Raw genomic sequence first — 8537 nt, forward strand, 5'->3', positions numbered from 1 at the left:
GTGCCTTCAATATCCGAAGGGACACTTTCAGAATCAGAATCGCCCATATTAATATTATTTTTTGCTTTTTGCTAAAACTGAACGTTTAACACAAAATTGAACATCCATAATTGAATTGTCAAAGTCAAAATGGAAACAATCAACAAGCACGATTACCACGGCGTCGACTAATATGGGCACCTGATAATTTTGAATTTTAATTTTTATGAGGATATCTAATATTTTAAATTAAATTCAAATCTCTTTGGATCGTCCCTCGTGTCGCGTCGTAGATTAAATTTTGAATGATACACGTTCGATACGAACTTTTTAATGAAACTTGTGTAACTAAGCCATTCGGCTAACGCCTTGTAGCTTAACGTTACACGCGTTTCATTATGATGTTCGTATCGAACTTGTATCATTAATAACTATAATCGAATTGTTTAAGTGATATTTTCAAAAGTCAATAACTCGAAAACGGTTGGTTTGAGGTACATTGTGTTTATCTCGATTTATGCTTAGAACTGAAGGACGAACCGTAATATGCAATAATTTACTGGAGGTTCGATTTAAAAAAATGAAACTTTGATGTGCCACGACTTTATTACCGACCCTGTATACTTCAATTTATTACCCGCTAATAGATATTTAAAACCCCTATAACTATTATATTTAACTTTTTGTGTTACCTCTTATATTTTACCTAATAATCGACTGTTCCCATACATATCAGCGACCCTGTTTATATTCTTCTACTATTGCCAGTGTTGTGATATTTATTAGAATGTCTTTCTATTCAACAGGTCCGTTGTACATTATTTTAGTTTTTGTTAAATTCATTTTGAGACCCATTTTATTGCTGGCTGTATTTAGTTCATTAATTTGTGCTTGTAGTTCTTCAGGACTAAGGACTATTGGCAATTAGGACTATGTCCTTTTGACTATAGTCTTGGCGCCTCTCCTATTCAACATATTCATGGCAGCGCTCCCCATTATAGTGGACAGCAAATGCAGGAGAGAGGATTGGACAATAGATACAGATATGACGGCAGTTTGTTCAACATAAAAAGACTCAGGGCAAAAACACGTACAAAATTCCTCACAGAAGTTCAATACGCTGATGACTGCGGTCTAGTTGCAAACACATTACAACATTTACAAGAAATGTTGGACACATATACCTGGGCATACGAAGCTTTGGGCCTTAAGCTAACCATCGACAAAACCAAAATTATGTGCACTCCCCCGGAAGATCACAGCAATGCTATAAAAATCGGAGAGGAGGTATTGGAATATGTTTAATTACCTCGGCAGTTTGATTTCGGAAAAGGCCAATATCGACTCTGAAATTCAGCACAGGATTAGCAGCGCCTCAAGAGCATTCTGGAAGTTAAAAGACAGGGTTTTCTACAATCATGACGTGAGTACAAAAACAAAACTTGCAGTGTACCGAGCAATTATAATCCCCACCTTGTTATATGGGAGCGAAACCTGGGTGCCGTACCGCCGACACATGAAGGCATTAAACCAGTTGCAACAGAGACACCTTAGACAACTCTTAAGAATACGATGGTACCATCGTGTTTCAAACGTATCGGTCCTTGAAAAAGCTAACTGCGAGAGCGAGAGTTGAAGTCCTGGTTACAAAACCCCTCTTAAGATGGGCTGATCACGTATGCAGAATGCAAGAAAACCGCATACGAAAATCTCTGCTTTACGGTGAGCTTGTAGAGGGTAAGAGGAGGCCGGGTGGACAACTCAAAAGATACAAGGACATTTTCCACGAAAGGGGATTGACATGCAGAATGAGTGGGAAGAAGCAACTCACAATAGAACTTAATGGAGAAGAATTGTAAACTCAGTTAACAGCGACAACCAAAAAGTAAAGAGGCAACAAATTAATGAGATTTTTGAATGTCCGGAGTGCGGTAGGCAGATAACATCACGTATCGGGCTTTTCAGTCACAGAAAAGCTCATGAAAGAAAATGCCTTGCGTGACCATCTTCTGATGCGTGTCAAACACTCGTCAGCGAGTAATGGCAGTATGTATGTATGTAGGACTCAGCTTCTAAAATTGCCTTTCATTAGGATATATCGAGTCGAAAGCCTTCTCAAAGTCTATAAAGGATATTGTATGGCCAGTACGTAAGCGTGAAAGTCTACTAATAGATAACTTCACTAATTGATATAATACTCATAATTACAGCAATAATAAATCATTATAATACCGATAAATAAATATTCATAGCAATTTAATTTTCCATTAAGTAGCAAAAACTTTTATTTTACTCGAACACCAGTTTTAATTAAATTATAAAGCAATTTCAATATATTATATCTACTATATCAATATAGTCGGCTATGCGGAACGGACAAATTGATAAACACATTATTCCTGAATCTGCAATACCAGCGATCAAGATGTAGATAACGACTTTATAATGCTATTTATAACGAATTGAATTCGTATTGGAGCTGACGTTTTAACACTTCGTGTTGCATAATATATAAATATGATTTATGTGCAATTATTTATGTAGAATTGGTATATATCTGGTAAAGTAAAAATAAATTGTTCTGTTTTTTCATTTGTGTGATATTTATCATCATATTTTATTATTTTTATGGATTTGACAATAACAATGCTTTATAACGTAAAATATATGTCCTTTTAAATGTTAAATTTTTCGTGCTTATTTAATTATTAATTCCTACCGTAAGCAATTATAACAAATGACTTAAAATTGCTCAAGATGAAAACTACTTGGCGCTATGTGATAAAATTACACAAATTTATAATACAATACACTAAAACACTATACAGTGTGGTCCGAATTGTATTTTGAAAAATTCGGAAGCATATTCTTCAGTAAAATAATTCGTATAAATTTATGTCCTAAAATGACTTCTTTTTGGAGATACAGGGAGTAGAAGATTCATTTTTATTTTGATTTTTTTCAAATAATTTCTGAACCAACGTCGACATTGAAATGTAAACTGGCATCTCTGTATTATTTACATCAGGAATTTAATTTTGATGTCAATATTACTCCTACTGGCATCGCCCCAAACTTACGTGTTCTTAAATATTTTGAAGAGTAATAACTTTTTGTCCTTACCTGTATTGAACTACTGATTAAAGAAAACATATGTTTCCTCCATTTTTTACGTAAAAAAGGTGTCTTGGTAAAAATCGTTACGTATATTTTAATATAAAAAAAAATATATTTTTTAGTATATACGGTGTGCCAAAATAGTGTGGCGAATATAGTAATAATATTAAAAAGAAATCATCTTTATAACATATGTTTTTTCATGCAATAGCCTATCTCCACTTTACTTATAGATTCTGTTTAAAATTCTATTAGTACAGGATCTGGCTGTAGGATTATTACGCCCATAGTATTTTAATCAAAACCTAATTTTTACGTATATTTGTTAATAGGAGAATACACTTTTAACAGGGTGCCAATCAAAAAGTGCCCCAACTATGTTTGATTAATAATAATAATGACTGATTTTTTGGAGACTATATTACGTTCATACATTTTTTTGATAATTTTTATGCTTTTTTAAACCTATTTTTATTCTGTGCATGATGATATAAGGATGCCTGGAGGTATGAAAAATTTGAAGCAAATATTGTTTCAAAGTCGTTCGTAATATTTTATACGAGCCCGGCAACAGTGCATCGGACATCTGTAGTTCCTATAAAAAAAAATTTAGGAATTTTGTATACAGGGTGGCCCATCGAAAACGTTCCGCAAGGCATAACGGCCAAGGTATATTTTTTTTCAAAAAATCCAAAAACACGTCAATTTTGTTTGTGAGGGGGACAACTTTTGCCCCAAAAATGATGGCAAAATCTCCAACCCTCTAAGCGGGAGTGTCATCCCCCAACTTTTTTCATAAGGGAAGTGGTACCGCAATGAAAAGGCTTTCTATTCTCTATACTTTCCCGCTTCGCTTTTGAAAATCGGTCGAGTCATTGAGAAAATATGAAGGATTGAAATTTGAAAAGTTTATTTAAACATTTATCAGAGTAAATGATAAGGATAAATTATTTCGACCAATTTGAGGTTTTTTCTTATTATTTCTAGATATTTACGCATTTTTTCACTTGCCGCAAGGTTGAACGATCAGGTGCGGTATTTGCTAGATAGCTGTTCTGTGACTTGTGCGTTGAAGTTCTCCTCAATATCGTTAAACTTCTTAACAATTATGGTGTACTCACTTGCAGAAAAAGTAGAAATAATCGAACTTTATTTTAATAATAATGAATGTATTGGGTTGCGCACATATTTAACGAATGGTATCCTGACAAACACCTTTATGGCAAAATTGTTCACGAGTTAATAGCAAAATTTCGCGAAACTGGTTCCGTTATGAATAAAAAGAGGCAGAGCCTGTAGTAAATGAAGCTATGGAGGTATTCGTATTGGGCCAAGTTGCCATGGATAGTACGCTAAGTACAAGAAAATTAGCCAATGAGACCGGCGGGAATCGTACAAGTGTCCAAAGGATATTAAAATAAACACGAATTCCACCCGTACAAAATTCAGTTGGTACAAGAACTCAACGCAGACGATTTTGATTGTCGCTTGCAATTTTGTGAAACTATGAGTAAAACGAGTGGCGAATGATAATAATTTCCTATTTAATGTGTGTTTTTCGGATGAGTGTACTTTCTTTTTGAACGGTGTAGTTAATCGGCACAACTGTCGGTACTGGGCTGAGGACAACCTCAGGGTTTTTCAGGAGGTGCACACACAAAACCTTCAGAAATTGAACGTGTGGGCTGGTATTTTTGGAAATTCTATTGTAGGTTAGGTTAAGGCGGGTTCTCACTTGTCAGTTTCGCTGACGCAGTCTGACTGATTCAGTGATACAACAATGAACGTCAGAACACATTTTCATGTTAAATGATCAGTACATTCGTACTTTCAGTTAAAGTGAAAACCAGTTCTACTTTTTTTCATTTTGACTGATCATTATCGAATAATGAATAGAAACTGAAGCGTGAGAACTACATTTTCGTGATTTGTGCAGTTTACAAGTTAAGTTAATTAATTCTTTAATATGGTTTCACTAGCACCCCGTTTATTTCTTCGCAATATCCAGGACCTGACCACCTACGACGTTTTTTTTTTTCTTTTTTCTGATTCACCAGAATATTCTGTAATTCATTTGCTAATTGTAAACAAACTTCGCGAACATCTGGTTTCAATTTTGTTTTAACCATTTTCATGTCTATACGAAATCACCACATTAGAATGTTTGGACCAACTGAATACTGAATGTAGCAAAACATGAAACGTGTGAATACAATCGTTGTTTTTTATTTTTCATTGATAATGAATCAGTCAGACTGCGTCAGCGAAACTGACAAGTGAGAACCCGCCTTTAGGTTAGTTAGTCAGTTTAACGATATTGAGAAGAACTTCAACGCACAAGTCACAGAACAGCTATCTAGCAACTACCGCACCTGATCATCAACCTTGTGGCAAGTGAAAAAATGCGTAAACATCTAAAAATAATAAGAAAAAACAGCAAATTGGTCGAAGGAATTGATCTTTATAATTTACTCTGATAAATGTTTAAATAAACTTTTCAAATTTCAATCCTTCATATTTTCTAAATGACTCGACCGATTTTCAAAAACGAAGCGGGGAAATATACAGAATAGAAAGCTCTTTCTATTGCGGCGCCACTTGACCCCCCTTCCCATTTGAAAAAAGTTGGGGGATGACACCCCCGCTTAGAGGGTTGAAGATTTTGCAATAATTTTTGGGGCAAAAGTTGTCCCCCTCACAAACAAAATTGACGTGTTTTTGGATTTTTTGAAAATGAAAAATACCCTAGCCGTTATGCCTTGCGGAACGTTTTCGATGGGCCACCCTGTATATGCCAACCTAAAGTATGTGTTAGGATGTATTTTAGGAAAATAGTTCAAAAAGTGTGAGGGGATCGGGATGATTTTTTTAAATGGAATACCCTGTATATTATTCCTTTGTTAGATGGAGAATTAAAAAGTATTTTTTTAACTTAAAGTATTTCAAAATTTGTATCTTGTGTCAATATGAGTCTGGTATTTTATGATTGAAAGAGCCATATATAATAAAAACAGGAATATTTGCGAAACCGTTACAAATTTTGAAGTAATTTAAATTTAAAAAAAAATAATTTTTTAACTATATCTGGCCCGATAGATACCGATAAAAGAAACGTATTTTCTCTTTACCTTTTTTCAAATAAGTCCAAAATAACTGAGTTATTTTACTTTGAAAATTTCAAAAAAAAATATTTTTTACTTAAATTTTGAGAACTGCTTTTTTCTAGCTTTTCTTTCTTGCAAATTTGGTCTACTACTTATGTTACCCTATTATCAAGAAATTATGGTTTTCAACTAAAAACTAAAAAAATTACCAAAAATTTTTAAAAAAATTCCAAATTTTCAAAAAAAAATGTTGGCGAAAAAAATCATAATCTTGTTTCTGGGCTCAAAATAGACTATCCCGAAAAATATTTGTACTTATTTAAGATTTACCCTGTTTATACAAAATTCCTAAGTTTATTATTATAGGAGCTACGTATGCCCGATGAACTGTTGCCAGACCCGGATAAAGTATTAGGAACGACTTTGAACCGTGGCAACCCCAGCTTTCAGAAACATATAAATGATCAAAAAATTGTATGAACGTAATGTGTCTCCAAAATCAATTATTATTATTATTATTAATTTTACATAGTTGCGGCAACTTTTTCATTGGCACCCTGTTAACAGTGTATTCACCTATTCATAAACATACGTATAAATTATGTATATTTTTTTAAGTCATGTATCCAACGCATAGTACGACAAAAGCAGTCGTAGAAATTCTCACAGAAGCGTGACTATCCATTTTTACTTCAACACAATAAAATATATTTTTTATTTGTATTGAACACTAAACCTCCTGGCTCGGAGTTTCCAAATTTTCGGATCGGAGCTCGATAATGCCCTCATGTGTGGATAAAATGGCGAAACTCCAATTTACTAGTTGGCTAGCGCTCCGAGATTGCCAACTGCCGCATGTGCGGCCCCGGCTTTAGATAATATTATAGCAGTATTAAATTCCTTGCTAAAAATCAATAAACTCAAATATCTTAATCAAAATTAATTTACATATACTGTATTATCCTATATCTCAAGATAGTACTTCTTAGACTCTCTAAGTGTTATACTCTTTAAGTATGGTGTAAGCAAAGATACATATAAGGGGATGTAAATACGAACTTGCATTAAGCACTAGAGCAATTAAGTTAATAATTTGTATTTATTAGTTAAGCACCAATATATTGGTTTCAGTTTACCGTAAATTTACAGCCATTAATCCCGCACATTGTTATTACAATATGGTGTATATCAAGTAGTTAATTATGTTAAAATATACATTAGGGTATGAGATTCGATTAGTATAAAGGGATTGAACTTGAAATTGATATAATTACCATTTTATATTCTTCTATACGTTCCTTTTGATATGGATTAGAAACTTAGGTAAGTGTAAAGGGAGTTGTTGAAGTTATTAGCCAATTTTTGCAGCCAATTTCGAGAGTAATTGAATAGCAAAGCAAGATCCCAGCCGTTGGCCGTCGACGCCGCCGGACTTAGAGCCTATGGATTTTTATCTTAGCAGTAGAATAAGGATTCTTATTTTTAAATTGCCCGTATAATCTAGACAAGAATTAGAAGTACTTAGCGGTTACGCGAGGGTATCTTTCACCCTCACTGAGTTAATGAATTCCACGAGAAATGTTCAAAAACGGTACAATTATTTTCAATAAATTAAAAATATACAGGGTGTCCCGGCATAAAAAATCAAATTTTCTGTTGGTAATTCTTAAATTATTAATTTAAAAAAAATTATACTTAAACCATTAAATTCTACTTAAAAAGGTGATTTGATAATGTTTTTACAAAAATACAAAATTTTCCATAGGAAAAAAGTTACAGCAATTTGTTAAAAATGCACATTTTTGAAAAACACCCCGTAACTCCGAAATGGTAATATCGATATCGATATGCTGTTTTCACCATCATGTTTTTCATAAAAATTTGAACTTCAGACACCAATATTAGTTTTCATCCATCTCCTACAGAAAAGGGTGTTTCCCTTTAAGCGTCCAATTTGACCCACCCTGTAGGTACATTTAGTAGGAAATCTATAATTCATTATAAAAAGCGTAGAAAATATTTTTTCATTAAAAATACATCCTTGCCAGAAATAAACATAAAGATTATTATAAAAAAATTAAAATACATTATTATTTCAAAAAATTCTAAAAAATTCCTGAGTGTAATGGAGTATAAAAGACATTTTCCGACAATTTTTAGTGACATTTCACAAAGGTTAAAAAAATGAAGATTTTAATTTTTTTTCCCCGCTAAAAATCGGATTTTCGTTTAAGAATCATATTATTTTTCATATCTTAAACTTCTAAGAATTAGAAAAAAATCATCATTAATTTATTTTTAATTTTACTATAAAAAGAAAAATAAAATTGAAAAAAT

The sequence above is a fragment of the Sitophilus oryzae genome, unplaced genomic scaffold (assembly GCF_002938485.1).
Source record: "Sitophilus oryzae breed Bouriz unplaced genomic scaffold, Soryzae_2.0 scaffold_425_pilon_pilon, whole genome shotgun sequence".
Lineage (NCBI taxonomy): Eukaryota > Metazoa > Arthropoda > Insecta > Coleoptera > Curculionidae > Sitophilus > Sitophilus oryzae.